General features: G+C 40.6%; 1 protein-coding gene across 2 annotated transcripts in view; it reads right to left on the bottom strand.

Annotated features, from left to right (window-relative positions):
• The window catches only part of slc12a5a (solute carrier family 12 member 5a), a 147,521-nt gene that overhangs the window by 99,381 nt on the left and 27,681 nt on the right, over nt 1-20,459 (bottom strand). The gene's annotated exons all lie outside the window — the stretch shown is intronic.

Here is a 20,459-nt window from a genome sequence, read left to right as displayed (position 1 = left end):
GGGTCCTTACAAGCGCTGTATGCCCGGCTACACCAAAGACCTCAGCACAGTACTGTTGCGCATAAGAAATTGAAGAAAAGAATTGTTAAAAGCGCAAAGAAACCTTGACATTGTACTTGAAAACACAGTGCCCAGGCCAATCGCAAACTCAAGATGTTTTTTTAATTAGGGAGTGAACAAAACAAATCTATTATACCCCAGAATACAACTAATCTATACTAATCTAATACTGTACCTTTCAGAAGTTATCAACAATAATAATTAAAAAAAACATTATGTAGCCTACTCATTAATTTCACTTTCACAACCAATGCACAATATTTTGCTGCTTTATTAGTTACTCCATAACAAACTCTGTCAAAAAGGCACAGGCAGTTTTTGCTATTGAACTCTCTTGCTGTTAATAGCCTAGCATCATGTCCCAAATTACCAAGTAATGTGGCAAACTGCATCCACACAGAAAGAGTACTGATTGGTTAAACTTGGCTCAGCATAAATACAGTACAACCCTCTCCACAGTAGCTATTACTATCCCTCCAAAGTCTCATTTTGTTTTAATGATGAGGAGGTAAACAGCTTTGAAGAAAACAGGACACATTCATTATTCACAAACCAGGGCTGGTGCAATAATAGGCACATGAAGGTTCCAAGATATGGACGATGCCCTGTAGCCACAACATGAGCCAACGCAACAATCACACACAGAGCTGCGCTGCTCACAAACAGCTGGTCATTTGGACTGCATTGGTTACTGGTAACTGCTGTCTCTCTCTAACGCTTAATATGCATCAAGGACATCCATATTTTTGATGGTGCACCAACCAGCAGGCAAATCCAAGACAGACATGACTAACATTAGCACAGTATATCATGCCCTAATGATCTATGCCCACAACTACTACAACCTGCCTCACTTACCTGTGTTGGACTGTTGGCAAACCAATGTGTGTTTCCAGGCCTGCAGCCCAGAACGAAGAGCGGAGAGTCCCCATCAAAAAACACTCCTGCAGTACCTTTTGGAGTTGGTCTAAAGTGAGTGCACCTGCTAAAAAACATTCAGTGATAGTTAGCCCCAGGGCAAGTTACTATGTAGGCATTTTTCATGGTGGTGCACTGGAGAAGTTGCCAGCTCTATACAATCATTGAATCAGGAAGATTTTAGGTAAAAGGCACAATGAAATGTTAAAAGTGGCTATTGGCAAAAATGCTGCACAAAAAAATCGTAACTGAATCAAGATCACTACGAAACATGTGCTTTCTGAACTAAATTTTGACTAATTGACGGTTTTATTCTGCAAAGTATTTGCAAGTATTTTTAAATGTAGCACAGTTGGAAGACATTTGCTTAATGATCCAACCATCAGTGGATCAATCCCCGCACCCGCCTCCGCCAGTAATGTTATTGTGTCTTTGGGCAAGGCCCTTGCCCTCAGTGTACATTTGTGAATGAATGTGCATGAATACATGGATGAATGGTTCCTTGCTGTAAACCCCTTTGAGTACACAATGTACTGTATGTAGAAAAAACAATTTAACATTTCATCAACTAAATCTATTGAAAAGCATCCCTGGGATAGACTATAGTAGAAGCTTTGAGGTATTTTGATTAAGCCCAGGTTTGCTAGAACACACTGACCTGGTGCACTAATGGCACAGAGAAACAGTCCAAATACTTATGATGACATGCCATGGTCAAAAGAAATTCAATTATGTTTGAGTGCGGACTTTGGTGACCTCCGGTGGCTGTATAAGCGGAGGGGGCAGGGAGGGAGCGGACACAGGGTAATGATGGGTGCTGACCCTGGGACAGAGATGGATGTGAACAGAGACCTATACCAGGCAATGACAAGGGAACTTAAGGATTCAAACTTGGCCCATGACCAAGTGATAAAACCCCAGATGTACATCACTGACCACACACATTACAGGCTCTTACATTATGCACAGGAGAGAGCAGTAATGGCATCTCCCTCATATCAATACAAATTTACATGTTTACGTTTATGATTGATGAGGACAATATTGCTTTCTCAGAGAATACTCCATGTTTATGCTTTAATTGAGGTTTTGAGAATTTAACCAATATAACAGAGGTTTCCAAATTTCAAATCAGAATGTCCAGCATTTTGACATTTACTGAAACAGAGGTGACCTCGGTATGGTGACCCCTTATCGAGGTAGTTTATGCTGCTTTTTTGTTTGAAATTAACATCACTGCTTTATTATTTGCGATGAAATTATTTTTTCTATGAATTAATTAATGTCTATATCTTTCAATACATTACAGAGCACTAAAGAGACACTCCATCTTTGTAAAATACAAGAAAATACTGTTTTATAATCTCCAAGTATTTCTTGTAAAACTCTAAACTTTACCGTTGATGTATTGCTTCATTATGTATTACACAAAAACAGAAATATGCTGGTTGGTTCTATCATAGGGGGATACTGTGGGAGCCAAAGCACCCCTTGACTCGACCACAGCTCCACTTGGGACTGCCTCATCAAAAATGACAAATGTTCTTCAATGACTGATTGCATTTACTTAAAACATAAGCACTGAGGCAGAGGTAAGATTGCACACACAAGTGGGAGCGCCTTGTACACACACCAATTCGGATCTTAGAGTGTAGAAAGAATCTAAAAGCTACAACCTTAAGTGTTGTTTTGCTGGTAAGTGGCGTACAAGTCACATAATAATCTATCATGAAAAAATGATGTTAGCCTCAGTAGCCCTCATCCCCCCCTGGCTGGACCATCTTTCTTTACACATAGGCTCTCGTAAGAGTCTGAGGTACAAATACACAATGAATGCATTAATTCTCCATTAGTGCTGGTAGTCTTGTAAATCAGAGTCGGTTTGTGTGATCTATGGACCTCTTGGCTCGAAACCGTCTGCGCCCTTCTTTAAACTCTCTGTAACCAATATTCTGTGTGCTTGATACTGAGGGAGTCCAGCAGTTTTCGTTGATAAAAGACGCAATAAAGGCGAGAGGACAACCACTTTTTACTTTTGGCATCAGCAGCAGGACCTGCCTCCCGGTGTGGAGGAGAGACTTGGACTGCAGCCAGATCATTATGGCCTGTCTGAGCAGCAGGCCCGTTCACTGACAAGGGCACAGGGAGTGTGCAACAATGTCAGGCCAGCAACATAGTAGTCACAGCAGTCTGTGATGTGGTATCAACTCACTGCAATATGAAAGAAAGGCGCCAGAAAAGCGTATTTAGTTTAAAGGGCATGGGATGAGCATAATTCACTGTTCTTATGGGGCTTGGAATGGACCACAGTTTGTGAATGGTGGAAACAAAGACATGGACTCCTCTTGCAGTAACTAATCTGTAGAAGGTTGTAAAGTAGCATTGTCTCACAGCAAAGTCCGGGGTTTGGATTGTGCGGGACTTTCATTTCCTCTTGTGTGCGTAGTAGAGATGCGCGGGTCGGCTTTTTTTCTGATCCGCACCAACCCAACCCGCTGTAATTTAAACCCGACCCACCCAACCCGAAAAGCCTCTCAGTTTGCCGATCCGACCCGACCCAAACCCGCACACATTAAAAAAACAACTGCATGAGTCACACTGCAGCTGGCTATTACTCAAACAGGAACACGTCACGTAACCACGCCTTTACAGTGGAGAATTAGGACTTGATGCTTCGTTATGCTACTTACTGCACCGCTGAGGAACCTTCACTTATGGACTTATCAGGAGACGAGGAGCAGAAACTATCATGAGGCTTTTCTTCTATCACGTCATGGACGACTCTTTCTGTCAAACTAAACAGAGTTTGGACTTAAGTGGAGCAGCTTTCCTGACGCTAAAAGGTTACTCAGAAGAAGTCCTCAGGTTAGTAACATGTGTGTGTCATCATGTGCTTGGGCACTGCTATTGTGCCGCTTTTGTAGCGGTGATTATAGTCATACAGAAGCGATAGGCCAGGTAGAGTACATGTCCTTAATGGAGGGGAGAGGGCTCCAAGGATCTTCTTCGCTGCTCTCACGATGCGCTGGAGGCTCCTACGGCAGGAGGCAGCGCTGGCACCGTGCCACACAGTGATGCAGCTGGTCAGCATGCTCTCTATAGTCCCTCTGTAGAAGTTGCAAATAACGGAGGCTGGGACTCTGGCTCTTCTCAACTTGCAGAGAAAGTAGAGATGCTGATTACTCATCTTGCTGGACCCGCGCTCTTCGAAAGTCCACAACAATCTCTTTTGTCTTCTCCACATTTAGAGAAACATTGTTCTGTGTGCACCAGATGGCCAGACCGCTCACCTCAATCCTGTAGTTTGACTCGACTCTGTTGCTGATGAAGCCCACCACTGTTGTGTCGTCTGCAAACTTGATTAAGAGATTTGAGTCGTACTTTGGAGTGCAGTCATGGGTCAGCAGAGTGAACAGGAGGGGGCTCAGCACACAGCCTTGGGGAGCCCCTGTGTTCAGTGTGATGGGGCAGGAGGTACCTACTAAACATGAATATACAGAGCCCCCTGCTGTCAGAGTTCAACACTGAAATGTTTGGAAGCATCATACATAGGATTATAAACAGGACAGTTTCCAAAAATATCAGTGGCGCAGTATCGGCCAGAATCGGCCAATCAAAATCCCCAATAATCGGCATCGGCCAAAAAATTGTTAGTCGACCTCTATTTGATGTATTTCTATATATTTTCATTCATACAATGATTGAAACCTTTACTATATCAATACATGTTTACCTATAGGCTATTTGGGAGGTAAAAAAATAATTATAATAGATTACTTAAAATATCGACCTACATATCAGCCATTCCAACCCCATTCATATTGGTATTGTATCGGACCCCAAAAATCCATATCGGTCGGGCCCTAATAAATAATACCTTTATCTGTTTAAAAAAAGAAAAACAAAAAAAGAAAATGAGCAAACCAACATAGACATTCATGGCATACCATGGACCTCAATAGTCTTCAGAAAGTTCTTCCCAACTCTGTTGTAGACTTTTGTAGGGTGGTTTTCTTTCACTCTTCTGTCCAGTTCATCCCATATCAGCTTGATGGAGTTTAATTGTGGTAGCTGGTCTGTCTATGTTTTCAAAATCTCAGCAACAACTTTTTTCTTAATTTAGTTTTGGCACAGCTTGGACTTTTTGTTTTGGGTCATTATTAACCTGCTCTCGGGTGAACCCCAGACCAATTAGGCGCATACCAGAGTGTACCATGGCGCTGCAGACTGCCGTGGGAGCCATTTTGGTTCAAGGTGCCTGTCACTCTCTTCTAGGCAATGAACCTGTATCCAGCAAAACATTCGCAAACCATTACGCTTCCTTCTCCATGTTTGACACACACAACGAGTATGTGCTGTTTATATCTGCCAAAGGCGGCTTTGATGAGTCAAAGGTTTCGAATACATTTTGGTTTGAGTACATTCAGAGGCATTAAGCTGCATAATTTTCTCAAATAATGTTTTAGATCTGGATAAAGAAGACTTGTCTTCAGAGCACATAGCTTGAATGATTAGGACTACATCTGCGGGCACAGGTGATAATGGAGAAAATCTTGTTTTTTACATAAGGAATAATACTGTTTAATGCAGCGTGAAATATCTATTGTATCTATTCAATTGTGTAATATACAGACTATAACACCGCTATCACAAAAAGAGAAAAGTCTGTGAAGTACCAGTTTTGTACAGCATAATCAGCAGTGCATAAAAGCGGAAAAAGTTTGAAAATCTTTTAAAGAGAATAGCTAATATCCTGTCTAAATCCCCTCTGCGTCAAATTCTCAAATTGAAAAATAGGCTGCATGACGGGACTTCTAGTTAAATAATGCAGTAGAGAGATTTTAGAAGTTCTCTAAAGCAAAGTCAGACACATCTATTGGGGCATTGTTACAAGACAATATCCTACATAAACACTGCTTAGATGCCTATTTCTGTCCTGTTTTTATTACTATCATGTCACACGCTTTATAACACACATATCTGGGCTTTTATTGGACAAGCCTGGTAATAAATCCCATTGAAGCTGCATTGTGATAAATAATGCATTTTGGTTTTACGGTTGGAGCCATTTCAACGCTGATATATTCAAACATTAACATGACATCTGTGGGTATAATGTAATGCCATTGGAGGATTGCAAGATAGGAAAGCAATCGGAGGAGGCACTTTGTTAGCTAAATACAATAGTGATGATCAGGCTGAGTGAGATTCCCCAAGTGAGTTATTCCCTTTTGGACGGTAAATCTGATCATGGCTGGCTCAGAGAACTGTCCAATATAATATGCACATGAGAGGCACCTTCACTTCATGGGAAATATGATAATGGGCCGAAATAAGATTGGGCGCATAGTGTTTTCTTTGTGGTAGTAATTTTCTGTAGGATTATGTTGAGGCTTGACGTCCCTGGCTTTTCAAATAAAATTAAGTCTTTACACCTGTGAAAATGACTTTATTGAGCTGTGAGTCTTTGTTGTTGTTTTTTCCTCAAGTGCCCTTCACCAACAAATTTAATCACTGCATTATCCCTGGAGTCATGCTTTTCTAGTGCAGGCATCTGCAGCCTAAGGTTTTAGCTCTGCTCTTGTGATGATATAGTTCTGGTTTGCACAGACATGTTCTTACCTGAGCTTAGACGAGTTGATGCGTAACTGTCTGGTCTTTGTGTGTGCACTCAGTCACAAAAATAGATCTAAGATGTTGCTAGCATTTAGCCTCCCCCAGCATATTTCTAAAGCTCCAAACTGGAGTGAAGTTAGAAGCGACCAAGCTCTTCCACGTTTTCCCTATTTAAATACAGTTTACGTGAAAAGTTACACGATCCAAGTTTAGTAACACAAAATTAAACATATCGATTGTCAAAGCGGATAAAAAAAAGTGTACTAAAAAGGGGTCTGCGCAGCAAAGTCAAAGTGCTCCTAAGGTATTATTACGCCTTACAATATAGTGCCCCTTTTTATCCGCTTAGAAAAACAACATGTTTAATAAGCCGAATGCCCATCTCGGGTCACCCGTTGCATTATGGGTAATGGAATTTATTTTGACTACCAAACAATATCGATAACTAGCGTAAAGCAATGAAGAAAGCTCTAATTTGGACCGTTAAACTTTTTATTTCTATGGTTTTAACCGCTGGAAAGTTGATGATTTAAAGCGTTTTTGTCGTCGCCGTGGAGCTTGTTACAGTATTAGCATAAAGTCTATTTTTACAACCAGGGCTGCGTACGGAGATAGACAGAAGCAGAAAGAACTGAAAGACCATTCATATGTAGAGACGCTTCAAAAGTGACGACTAGCCTAGTCCTTGTTCACATAGTTGGAATAACTATGTGAGAAAAAACATTTTTGACCCTTGAAGGCGATTGTTGGACAAAGTCCAGTGTCTGAAACTGTGGCCTCATGTCGTCGATATTCAGAACATTTAAACTGGAATGAGAAGTAAAAACATAGAATCCTTGTTTTGTTTTGTCAATAACGAGGTGGACAGTAAACAAAATCTTTGTTTTAATTGTGACAGAGATCCACGTACACATATAGGCTATGCCAAATGTACTTTATTTGTATATTATTTTACGGGTGATCTGATGGTGAACAACATAGCTAATCGATCGCTAATTTGACAGACGGAAATTTACCCACTATATTTAACATCAACACTGTTTTGAAACTTTCCCCTGTGATTTCAAGACAAATTTAAATGATTTAAAAAGTGGTGGCACAGACAGGGGGTGTCTGTGTCGGGCTGATCCCAGGTCCTGTCCGCTATGGTCCGCTCCTGCCTACGGAGCCACCGTCCTGACTTTTCCCTCACTTTCAAGATATTGACAACACAAATATTTGCAACCAATGCCCGTAAGCCTTATGGGTCACGGTTATGGCTCAATATACTTCAGTGTTTACGTTCCGCTACCTGGACTCGCTCACACATTTCAATGGCGGAGTGGTTTGTTTGGTAGCCGAAATTAGGAGCCTGATTGACCCACGCACGCACAGTCGAGATGGGCATTCGGCTTATTTTGTGTGACTAGACTTGGATCGTGTAAAGGCTCACATAATTGTATTTAAATAGGGAAAACGAGGAACAGCTTGGTCGCTTCTAGGCAAGGCAAGGCAACTTTATTTATACCGCGCATTTCGTACACAAGGCAACTCAATGCGCCTAACTCTAACTCCACCCCCGTTTGGAGCTATAGGAATATGCTAGGAGAGGCTAAATGCCAACAACGTGTGTGTGACTGAGCGCACGCACAAAGACCAGACAGGTACGCATTAACCCGTCTAAGCTAAGGTAAGAACATATCTCAGTATTGAAAATGGTGGCCTATTTCTTTAAGAATCTGCTGGGGAAGCACAACCTCTGGCCCTAGGAGAGAGAAGGATAAAATAAAAACGATAGAGAGAGGCAGGGAGATAATTAAACTGAGAATATAGACTGAACTGTCCATAAACACACATGCACATCTGTCAGGGCCTGGGCTGAAGGACACATCTAAATGAGTGAGGCACAGGGCAGGTGTGATCAAAGTGGTCTGGAGATGTTTTGACACTGCAGGAGCAGGCTTTTGTGTGCTCTAAACTTGTTTTATCAGATCTGGCCCGTCCACCAGTCACTGTGCCGTCTATCTAATCATCTAATCCTTCAGCGCAACCCAGCACCTGATAAATAAGCTGTCAGACATGTCCACATACGCCGTTTCATGGGGGATGCTGAAAACATGTGTTTACTCTGACATGTTCCTCTCTGTGCATGTGTCAGCTATGACACTCAGTCACGAACAAGCTTTTCTAAAATAGGTTAAGATGGAGCTGGGCAATATGGCAAAAAAAAACATATTGATCAATCTCACATTTTGAGTTGGCGTTATTTTTTTCAAGTAAATATATCTTTTACTATTATGATTCATGAACACAAGCGAGATGGCCCTTTCCAATAAACCTCAGCCAAAACAAAACATTCATGCAGGTACTTTATAGAGATGCCAAATGCCTGAATTGATCTGTATAAATGTATAAATGTTTTGGATTATCCTGAGTTGAAAGCATAATCACGATTTCACGAGTTATTTCAAGAAAGCGGTCTTGTGTTTGTAATACTGTTAAAGAATTCCCAGTTTTGGTAATTCAAAAAATGTTACTCTCGATCTCCGTGCAAACAGCATAGAACAATTATGTTTAAACATGTTAAACGACATATTATACAGAATTGGGTCGGGGCAGGGTCACGTGTCTTTAAGGAGCTGGAGTGGACCAAACGAGAATGTTTTTGTGTATGAATTGAAAAATGTAGCACCGTTGCGAGAAAGGGAGCCTCAAAGGTGGAAAATTGTGAGGCTTGACATCTCCCCATGTAAAAAGTGAATGTAACGAAAGCGTTGAGCTGTGGCAGCGGGTAGCGCCAGCTCAAAGCCCTGAAATGCTAGATAAGACATCAGCCGGGGAAAGCTTCTCCGGGATGCACCTTGTTGGACAAAAATAAAAAAAAATAAAAAAAATGACAATAGAGGATCAGACTCACTGAGAGCTAACAGATATGCTTGGAGTGCTTGTGGCTTAAGTGCTGCCGTGGTGGAGCGGTCGAGAATGTCCGAAAGTAGTTGAATGAATGATCACGCTAGTGGTACTTCTTTTTCCCTATGCATCCACTTTAGCATCTCTTTCCATTTATTCTATTTAAACCACAGCAGAGTGGAGCTATGACCCAGTTTTATTCCCTCTGTAGAGAAGACATGGTATCAACAAACTGAGGGGAAAAAAAGCCTTGTGTGTGATATAAAAGACAAAAGAGCAGCACAGGACGTAATGAGAGCTCATTTCTACGCATGGTCCTACATCTTCTACACGCCGCGATAAGCACTCCAGCACCGGTGCCACCAGAAAGCAATCTCTGTGCAGGAAAGTGTCGTCGGCATTCATAGTGTTTAATAGGAACACGCTCATGTATGAAAATGGTCTATTTGCAATCAGACGCCCCAGCTTGTCTTCTCCTCTGACTCGCCCCTGCACGTGCACACTTCACCAGAGCAGGAAGTGGACAGACTCGAATTGATCAACAAAGTACTGTCTATGGGATAAAAGATCGATTACGGTAAGAGTGTCACGGACTGATTGTATTTCAAATGTTCAGCGGTAGGTTTTATAGTTTAAACATGTTGCTATCCACATTAACAACGACATAAATGCTCCATGAAGGTTAGCGCAAAACACCAGAGATCTCAAATGTTGACTATAAACTATAAAGAACAGACATCTGGTCAAAAGGGAAAAAAGAGGAGGATATGAGTTGAGGTTAATCCTGGGAAATTAGTTTAAATGAATAAATAATAATCTCATTGCCTCTCACATCAAATCTCAATGTTGAATTGATTGACGCAGACAAATCAAGAAAGTTTATTGATTCTTAGGAACTCATGCAATTTAATTCAAATACTTTTCTAAAGCAGCTTTGGTATAAAATGATAACCATAGACTAAACAAATCATGATTATAGCAGAGCAAACTCCTGCTGTTCACTGCAATTTGCAACACACAATCACGCTCTATTTTTTTCCCTTTGGTGTGCTATTAACAAATTCAGTAAATCGGCTATTTTAAAATCCTACCATCTGCTACCAAGTTTTTTTATTCTTTTCTTTTTAAAAGACCAACAATACAGCCTGTCTGAACCTTCAAACCACTTTCTGTATGTTTTGGCTGATAGTCTAAGCTGCTTTAAAGCATCTCTTTATGCATCAGTGGAGACCTGGAATAGAAATATCTTATTTAGCCAATGTAATACACATGAATGCTAGGTTTTATCATGGGGATTATCTTTGTAAATGCCTGACTGGCATTTTGGTTAAAATTGTGAGAGCTAAATTCAGCAAAGTTATTCTCATGCAACCTAGCAGAACTGAATCTATTAAGAGCATGCAAATACATTCAAATAAAAAAGCAGCTGAGTTGATGTGGAACCAGGCTGGTGGTCAGAAACACCTGGCTGGAGGATTCACCTATTGCACAGGTTAAAGGATAGCCCGTCCACCAGTCACTGTGGACGGGTCATGGTTGTGCTAAAATAAGTTGTTTTGTCTCCAATAAAGTGTAGTGCAAATTAAGAATGGTTGCCAATTGAGGTTAAAATGTGATTGTCCCTTTAAGGAAATTTAGCCATCTGCACTTGGCCCATTCGTCAACCTGGCAACAGTAATTCATGACCATTACATGTGTACTCATTTTGATTACAGCAAATGCACAATGTTAAGATGACTCCTTCACCTTACTTAAATACCCGGACACATATGCAGCATTAAATATAGATAAACGGCACAACTTCAAACAGCCTTACATACAAGGAGGACGCAATGCCCCACTATTGAACCATGGACAAGATCTATTTCTATAGCGGTCAGGTGTGCTCTTAGCCTGTTTAATGCACTACTTCTCTCAGAGCACTGCAGGACTGATCCACTGAGCTTCAAAGAGCCATTGTTTATCTGCTGCAATCCTGCGCAGCTGTACCAGTTCATGGACCATGCACATGCGGGTCAGCGATTATGAGGGGGGGAAATGTTGTTGAGAGAATTTGGTAGGTAGATAACATTATGAAATCACCAAATTACCGAAACCTTACGAAACCCATGGTACGCTTTCATTCAGCTCCGTGTTGTATATTCATGTACTTAAAATATCATCTTCCATCAGTGCTGCAAAGACGTACTCCACATGAAAGGTCAGCTCATTACCATTGCCACATTAAGCGATGTCAATTTTATGCCACATTGACCTTTGTTTCTATTTCTGTCATGCAACAGTGCACCTATAGGCAAGTCACAACAAAGATGACATTTTCAACAAAAACACCCATTTGTGTTCAAGGGAGCCACTTAGTTTAGGCTCAAATGTGGGTAGTTAGAAAAGTCTGCTATTACAAGACATCTGACAAACGGCTATTTCTGCAACCTTTTCCCAAAACACTGACATAGAGAAGAGTGGACTACTTGATCATATTCACAAGAGAGAGCATTTTTTTCCAGACTGTTTCTTCAAGGAGCTGTAACCCATTCTCTTTCACCCATGGATCAGATGAATGTACAAAATACAGCTCCACATCACCCCTATTTTATCAAGTCTTCATTGGCTTTGATTTTAAAAGTTTAGCATGGTTGCGCCTCCACAGTACAGTATATTGCTGACTTGTTCTGTCTCTCCCAAGTCCACAGAGTGTACCTTTCGGTCTTTAGGCCAGATTCTTGTGAAAGGTCCTAGAGACTTGCTTTAAAAGGAAAAAAAGCAAATGACTAGAATGTTAGATTCAACAGTGCACTTCATGAGGTCACCTTCTGGACTGGAGAACAAAAGTTGTGTCTGACTTTGCTGAACATGCTGTAATTATCAAAAGGGAGGATTTTGCCTTTATTCATTTATCTATTTTTCTAATATTGTACTAATATGATATTCGGGATGCAGCAGATATTCGACAAAATTCGTTATCGGGTGTCGATACTACATCCGATACTGAACCGATACCAGTTTTGGCTTTCAACGCCTTAAAAACACAACTTTTACTTGGACATGCTGTATGTCATTGCTAAGAACCTAAGCATGCAAAATCTAGCGGGTGCATGCTAATGCTAACGAAAACTAATCAAGGCTGGGTCAGAAATAGAAATACCTAAAGTAAAATAACCACTGCTGAAGCCAAGTGTTTGTATTTTAGTTTAAGAAATAACTGATCTAACATGTTTGTAATGATCAGATCACTTAATGCGTGTTGTTTATTAATGTAAGCTAAAGCCTGTCATGTACCCAAGGATGATTTGGTTTAGAAAAGTCATCCCTGTTGAATGTTTATCCAAGAGTTTATAAATAGATATAATTGATAATTGATCTGTAACATGACAATAAAATATGACTTTATTGACCTTACAATGGAGGAAAGAGTCAAGAGAAAGCCACTTTTAAGAAAGTCTCTTGGCATCGGTAAATATCGGATATCGGCAGATACTCAAATCGGTATCGGTGGCAAAAAAGCTGGATCGTACATCTCTATATGATGTGTCGATTGTTAAATACAACAAATTCACAGTTAACGTTGGCTCTGTGGGAATACCAGCAGACTGTTCTCACTTTGCCCATAGAGCTTTAATTAACTGGAAATGGGAGTGGCCCACATTACTAGAGGGACAATGCGATTGGATCAATTGACACCTCTGGCTTGTGATAGTTGATAATGTTCTATTTTGAGTGGATAATGCAGAGGTAATCTGCCCCGTGGAGATCCCCATCACCGTCCAGCTCCACCTATTCTGGTCACAACAGATAATAAGATTACTGTTGGCCCATGGCTGATACAATTACTGCTATATCACGGAGGTGAATCATAGCAGGTTAAAGTGGCCACCACAAGCAACAATCACAAAGGGGCAAGATAAAACTGCAATCACCATGCAGGGCTCTAGACAAACTGTTTTTGAATAGTCAAACTGATTTACTCACTGCTCGCACTCTTTATATACAATTGACGTTTCACAAAAGCCCCGCCCCTTGGTTAAATAAGCTAGCTCAGTAAAACTTCTTGATGCTGATAGAGTTTCACACGTAATAATGAGGAAAAGCGTGTTTGTGACTCTTTTTGGTGCAATACCAGCACAATATCCTCCAGATTGAGGCAAAATGGGTTGTAATGTGCAGTGCAGGGATATACTATATGCAAAATATGCAATTTAGGGGACACTACAGCTATTGAGGCTAAAGCACCAGTATCATGTGAAAACCTCGAGCCACTTCAAGTGCATCCAGCACAGTCGTGTGGACAAGTCATGCTCTCGGTATGCTACCGGGTAAGCTCTCTTCTTATGTTAGACCAGTATTAATAAAACATGAGCATTACTGTTAAGTTAGCTAGCTGGCTAAACCTACAAGAGCCAAGTGCACCAGCAGCTTGTGTGCCTCTTATCTGTTTGTCTGACTTAAATTTGAAAGTTACGAAGTCCTTATTCTTACGACCTGTGACCACTCAGACTTAAGCCCTGAGTGGTCTTAAGTCCATCAGTCGGATGGTAATTAACATCTAATGGCTTACAAGCGAGCAGGCACCGCGCCTGTTGTGCTGTCGGCTGTCGGAGGGGAAAAAGCATGATGCACTTCCCTATGAGAGATACAGAGAATGACGGATAGCAACGGTTGCTAGGAGGTATGATTGGACAATGACCGTCTTGGGGCGGAGTTTAGCAAAAGGTCAATTGGTTTCTCTGACTATCCCAACAATTTAGTGTGTGCTAATGACCTTACACAATACTTGTAGCAATCACTTATGTGGGAGTGGGAAGTTTACAACATGAGGCATTACGAAACAAACAGTACTGCCAGGCTCAGCGCTGGACACAGAAAGCGACTAGAAAAGTTCCATTTCATCCACAGAATGAGCACAAACTCAAACTGTTGCCCAAAGCAAACACCAGTGAAGGAAACAGAGCTTAAACAACCCAGTTATTGCTATAATTTAACAGATAGCTGTGAATATATGTTACTCAGTGAACATAACACATCCTAATTAACTGTGTGGGGACCCATGGGTCAGACAAGCGGTCAGTGACGTAAGAAAGCCCCCGTCCCAAAAGAAAAAAAACAAACATACAGAAAAGCTTTAAGTCCATAAAACAGAAACGCCTGAATCTATTCTATTCTGCATCTATTCTAAACAAATGTCTTCGAGAAGTAAGCAGCGGAGACGTTTGATAAAGGAGTCATGGGGAAGAGAATGTGGCTCTCTGAATCTAAATGCTGTATCTTATCTGTCCATTGGAGCGGGGAGCAGAGAGACATGGATTCACTTGTGAGATTGGCTCCAGCACCTTCACTAAAGGCACACAGATGCACACAGCAAATCATCGCACCACAGGGCTTCAGTTTCAATTCAAGTTACTGTTTGCAAGGATATCCTTCATTAGATAATATGTCTACCTGTAATTCTGGGGAACCAACATGAAAAATGCACTGGTTACAGGTAGGGCTGGACGATACTGATCAATCTTGATTTTCGATTCAATTATTGTTTTTCATAATAAAAAATAAATACATGTAGTTTACTTATGAACTTAGAAATCTTTTATCCAAACCTCAGCTCAAACAATTTTTCCGCAAAATCTTCCATTGTCTCGTCCAAATTCCAAACCTATAGGTGCTGCAAACAAATAGCTGGGTGATGTATTTTTAAATGAGATATGGCATTAGACCATATATATCAATATAGTTCAAATGTGCGCTGTAATACTTGCTTCAGGGCACTGGCAATATCGTGACCACTCACAGAGCATCTCTGAAGCCAGATGCCGTTGACAGGCTCGTGTTTCTTGCACAAAATCTTTAAATGAAGGAGGACACGCTTGTCCGTCTTCTAATGTCTACCTCAAGACAGCACTACTTACGGAGCTTTGCTATACAGTGTTTATGTTCACATTTTATAGTGACTTTTCAATGAAACTACTCATATGTGGCTTTGACTTTGACTTAACATTTAATTACACAGCTCTCACTTTGTGGAAAAAATATCGGGATATATATCGTACATCGATATTCAACCTAAATATATCGGGATATGACTTATCGCCCAGCCCTAGTAAAACCTCTTAATAAACGATTATTGAGCTGGCCAAAATAGAGATTGCAATTCCAATTACATTTGTAGAAATTGCCCATCTCTAGTTACAGGTCTCACTTTTCTTTAAAAAACATAAATAAATAAAATGTCTTCATAATGACAACCCTGATAAAAGCCAAAGCAAGAGTTTCCTCATCTCAGTGGGACTATTCCGGTTAAATAAGAAATAAAATAAATAGTGTGGAGACTTGAAAAATGATAACTGATCATAAATACAACATGAAATTCAAAAGATCTCAATTCATCTTTGCATAATCTAAAACATGAACAATGAACATACCTGAAAACATTTTGGTGATCACTTTCTCACACTGTCGCGAATAACAACCACAATAGGACATCTTTGGGCACCCTTCAGGTTGCTTTTCAGCTTTTTGCTCATTTCTCTCACAAGCTTTAAAAGGCGTGGAGAGAGAGGGCATCTCACACAGACGTGATGAGAACCAGAGCAAAAGTGACACAGTGAGGTCATCGTGCACCCTGCAGCATCACCTGTTACCTGACAAGACACACACACTGCCTCCAAAAACGGCTGCTGAGGCAACAGGAACAACAGGATAGAGGGGCATGAGACAGCTAAATGCATGGAGGCTAAGCTAATGTGAAGTGTGTCGAGGCAGAGGCAGGGGGGAGACAAGGGAGTGATGAATGTAGAAAATTAAGCAAAGTAGACAGGGAAGGACGTTTAGGGCATTTTACTAATCACTGTTTGTACCATAGCATGTAATGATAATACACTATATACATTTCCCATATAATAAGAAAGAAAAGCACGTTTGCTTGCCTTGAGTGTCAGTGTGTGCCAGAGAGAGCACATCAGGGGGCTGATCTTCCACCTGGCGCACGGCTGGAGGTCACAAAGACAAAACTTGTCCCCGTCTGTGTCAGTGTTAAGACCATAGGTGGAGGATAAGACAGACAGCACAATGGTCTACACAAGGACTGGACCAAGGAGATGCACACAGCTAAATTACATTTTAACCACATGAACTATTGTCATAATAATAGAAATTAGAGGTCGACCGATATGGGTTTTTCTCAGGCCGATTTTGGGGGATTTTTAAAGGCCTATGCCAATATGCATAGCCAATATTTTTGACTGCTATTTTTGGCCGATTTTTCCAAATGTCTGGTCTAATCTAATCCTGTGTATGAAGCTTCTTAACTGTAGACTGTGTCATTATTGAAGTGTGACAGCAGGGGGTGCTTTATTAGGGGGAACAGGGCTGATTTATTAAAAACATTCCTGTTAAGTAGACTTTCTTTCAACCATAAGCCTTTCTTAAAAGTGCCTTTCTCTGAGTGAAAAAGTGAATGATCCTATTAGAGTGAGATCAATACAGTATTATTTTTTCTTGCAAACTAGATGTTATCATTTATCATTTATCAATTAATTAATAAACTAATGTAAAAACATTAACAAGGATCAGTGAACTTTTCTACACTAAATATCCTTGGCTAGATGACAGGCAGCTTTCAGGTTGCGTTAATATAAACACCTCACATAAAGTGTCTGATCATTACAAATATGAAATCAGTTATTTCATAACTAAAATTATATATTATATATATAATATTATTCACAAAGTCTATTGACTAATGTTAGATATCTCAGAAACCCCCACATTAGAGGAAAAGCTTTTTAAATGTGAATTGTCCAAGATGTGCATGTATAGTGCTTTACACTGTACCACCACCCTAGACTCATGATGCGGACAATAGGCGTGATGTTCACTCAGCAGGCATGGGCAGCTCTTAAGTAATGTGTTGGGCACGTTCCCAGCTGACTATAGGAGTATGAATGATTGAAAGACATGAAAAGGAGGCCAGGAGCAAAGGGGCCGAGAGGAGTGTTGGAGAAAAGAGGAGTGGTTTAAAACATGGGGTCTTGCTGCGGGACGGCCCAGGAGGAGAGTAATCCATGATCCAAGAGCACAGCAGGGGACATGGGCCCTCAGTAAAAGTGACGAGCATGCTGGGTAAAAATAGCCCCGGGAAGCAAGGGCAAGAGTTCTCCATAATGAATAAAACACACAGGACGAGGAGTGGGCGACAGTGAGTGATAGATAACAATATAATTAATTTGCAGAATAATGTGTTCTCATACTGCATGACCCACCAGCCTCTGCTCTGTACTGACAATTGCCAAACTATAACACACTAGCTGGATTCTACAAACAACAACATCAGAGTGGAGAGTCCGGAGCAGCCATGTGAGACTGAGGAGAGTGTTACTCAACTAACACGCTCGGATCTTAGAGTAGAAATACGAGGCTTTTATCCCCACTGTCTCCAGTGGCGAGGACATGCTCTATGCTCCTCTATGAAATATTCACACACTAGAGAGGGGCATTGTATAACAGAGAACATAGATATGTGACACTTAGCACCCAAAATGTACAGTTCTATTATGCTCAACTAAAGAAGTACTTAAAATTGACTCTTCCTTTCTGTGTACTGTTGGGGTGGTGTCCCCAGCACTGCAACAAAAAAACGCAAAACAAACTTAAAGGAACAGGCCACCGTTTTTACATACTGTGATATGCTCTTACCTGAGCTTAGTTGAGTTGATACGTAACTGTCTGGTCTTTGTGTGTGTCCTCAGTCACGCAAAACAACCAAAGATGTTGTTAGCATTTAGCCTCTCCCAATGTATTCCTAGAGTTCCAAACAAGGGTGAAGTTGGAAGCGACCATGCTCTTCCATGGGCGCACACAAAGACCAGACAGCTGTGTGTCAACTCATCTAAGCTCAGGTAAGAAGATATCTCAGTATGGAAGAACTGTGTGCCTTCAGTCACCAAAAAACGACCAAAGATGTTGTTAGCATTTGGCCTCTCCCAGTATATTCCTATAGCTCCATTATCAATTACTATTCCAAAATACACATTCAAAATGTTGACAAGATATTTGATGGATTCATTGTAAATAAATGAACTGAGAAAATAAGCAAGTCCCTTTTTCCATGTCAGACATCACCATTCCAAAAATAATTACCTCAGGGCAAAGCAACAAAGATAGTATTTATAGCACCAGTCAAACACCATTGTTTCAGACTTCATAAATAGTAAAATACTATGCCATAAGAACAAGGTAAGTTGAGACAAAGCCAAATGAAAATGCACTGAATATACACATTAACATTTTTCAGTATAATTTCGTGTCACAACAGTTGCTCCATGGGGCAAAAAAAATCTAATCAAACTTTTTTTCTTTTTTCTCCCCAGTAACTATACCCAAATATACTTCTAAGTTAAGTTAAATTACATTGTATTAATCTCTGTAGAGAAATTAGTTCTCTGCATTTGACTCATGTTCAATGTCACTGGCTAACCTGTAGGAGCAGTGAGCTGCCAGCGTGGGCTGGTGCTCGGAGACCCATGTCCGTGATGTGGAGTCAGGCTGGTGGCCAGAAGCACCTGGCTGGAGGATTAACCTATAGCACATGTTTTTACCACTAACCTACGCAGACACAGGGAGAACATGCAAACTCCACACAGAAAGGCCCATCCAGGTGGGAATCGAACCCGGGACCTTCAAGCTGTGAGGCTCGAGCACTAACTGCTGTGCCACCATGCTCGTCTACTACTACTGACAAGGTTGCTTCCAATACCTACAGTAAGTTCCTTTAAACTGATCATTCACCCTACACTCTGTGAAGACTCCATGTCCATGAAATCACACGATGTCTTCAGTTTATGTAAACCAGACTGCACACAGTACATTTTTGCACTGTTTTAAAATGTTTTTTACTGTATATAACTGTGAAAGCAAGTGTGAAAAGGGTTATGAAATTAGGTTCCACTACAAGTGGAGGCTAAAAATGTATTCAAAGTGCTCTCCATCCCACACTCCCGCTGGAGCTAAAACCAACATTCAAATATTTAAATGACAATGCGCCTGTGACACCGAACCCTTTCAGCACGTTTGTTAACTCGAGAGGAAAGAATAAAGTAAGTCAAAGGTTTACGCTGGTGAAGAGAGAAAACTCCATATGAAATGAATGAGTGAGAAGCATTTCCTGCACAGAAGAACATCATTACACAAAATATACAAAGCTTGTTTATGAAATGGTAAAGGCTACAACAGGATTCTAAAAGAGCTGCACGGTCAGAGAGCACAGCAGGGTGAGCAAAGCTTGTCTCTTTTGAACAGGCTTGTTTGATGCAACATTAAAGATAAAGTTGGTAAATATATTTAAACCTAAAGTTTTGCAACCCAATTTCACACAGCACAAGAAAGCAAAGAAGCATCCAAAAGGAAAATATTTTCCGGTTCTTGCTATTAAAGGAATATTGTAAAATATTACACTGTAGCACTTCAAGTCAATTTGAAAACATATTTGAACTAGTTTGTCTAGTTTGCAATGATCAATTTACTGTATATTTGTGCCCTTCAATTATTTACATTATTTCATATCAGTGGTCTTTCCAGCTTATTTGTGTAGATTAAATACAGCAAGGGAAGTTTGGTGAACTTTATTCAGACATGTACCTTGCCACATGAAATGTTCTTAACTAATGAGAAAATTGCAGATAAAGCAATTTTGTACATCATCCAAAAGGCACAAACTGCACAGGCCAAACAACCAGGGCAAAGTAAACAACCTACCCCATAGAAGCTTGCCACCGCCACCAAGTGAGAGTAAACATTTTATGCAATTAATGTATCCAGTTGAGCATATTTCCTTTGAACTTGAACTAACAAAAATGCATTCCCTATTACTGACACACAAATGAACCGTTTCTACGTTCTTTGTATTACAGATAATCACAGCACGCACTAAAAGGCCTTCTGGTCGGCCGCTTCTTTTTCCGGTGTACATCAATGCCCTCTGTATGTTGTTA

The sequence above is a fragment of the Gobius niger genome (assembly GCF_951799975.1).
Source record: "Gobius niger genome assembly, chromosome: 20".
NCBI classification, from domain to species: Eukaryota; Metazoa; Chordata; class Actinopteri; order Gobiiformes; family Gobiidae; genus Gobius; species Gobius niger.
Note: the sequence above shows the minus strand (reverse complement) of the source record. Positions and strands in the feature narration are given on the sequence as shown.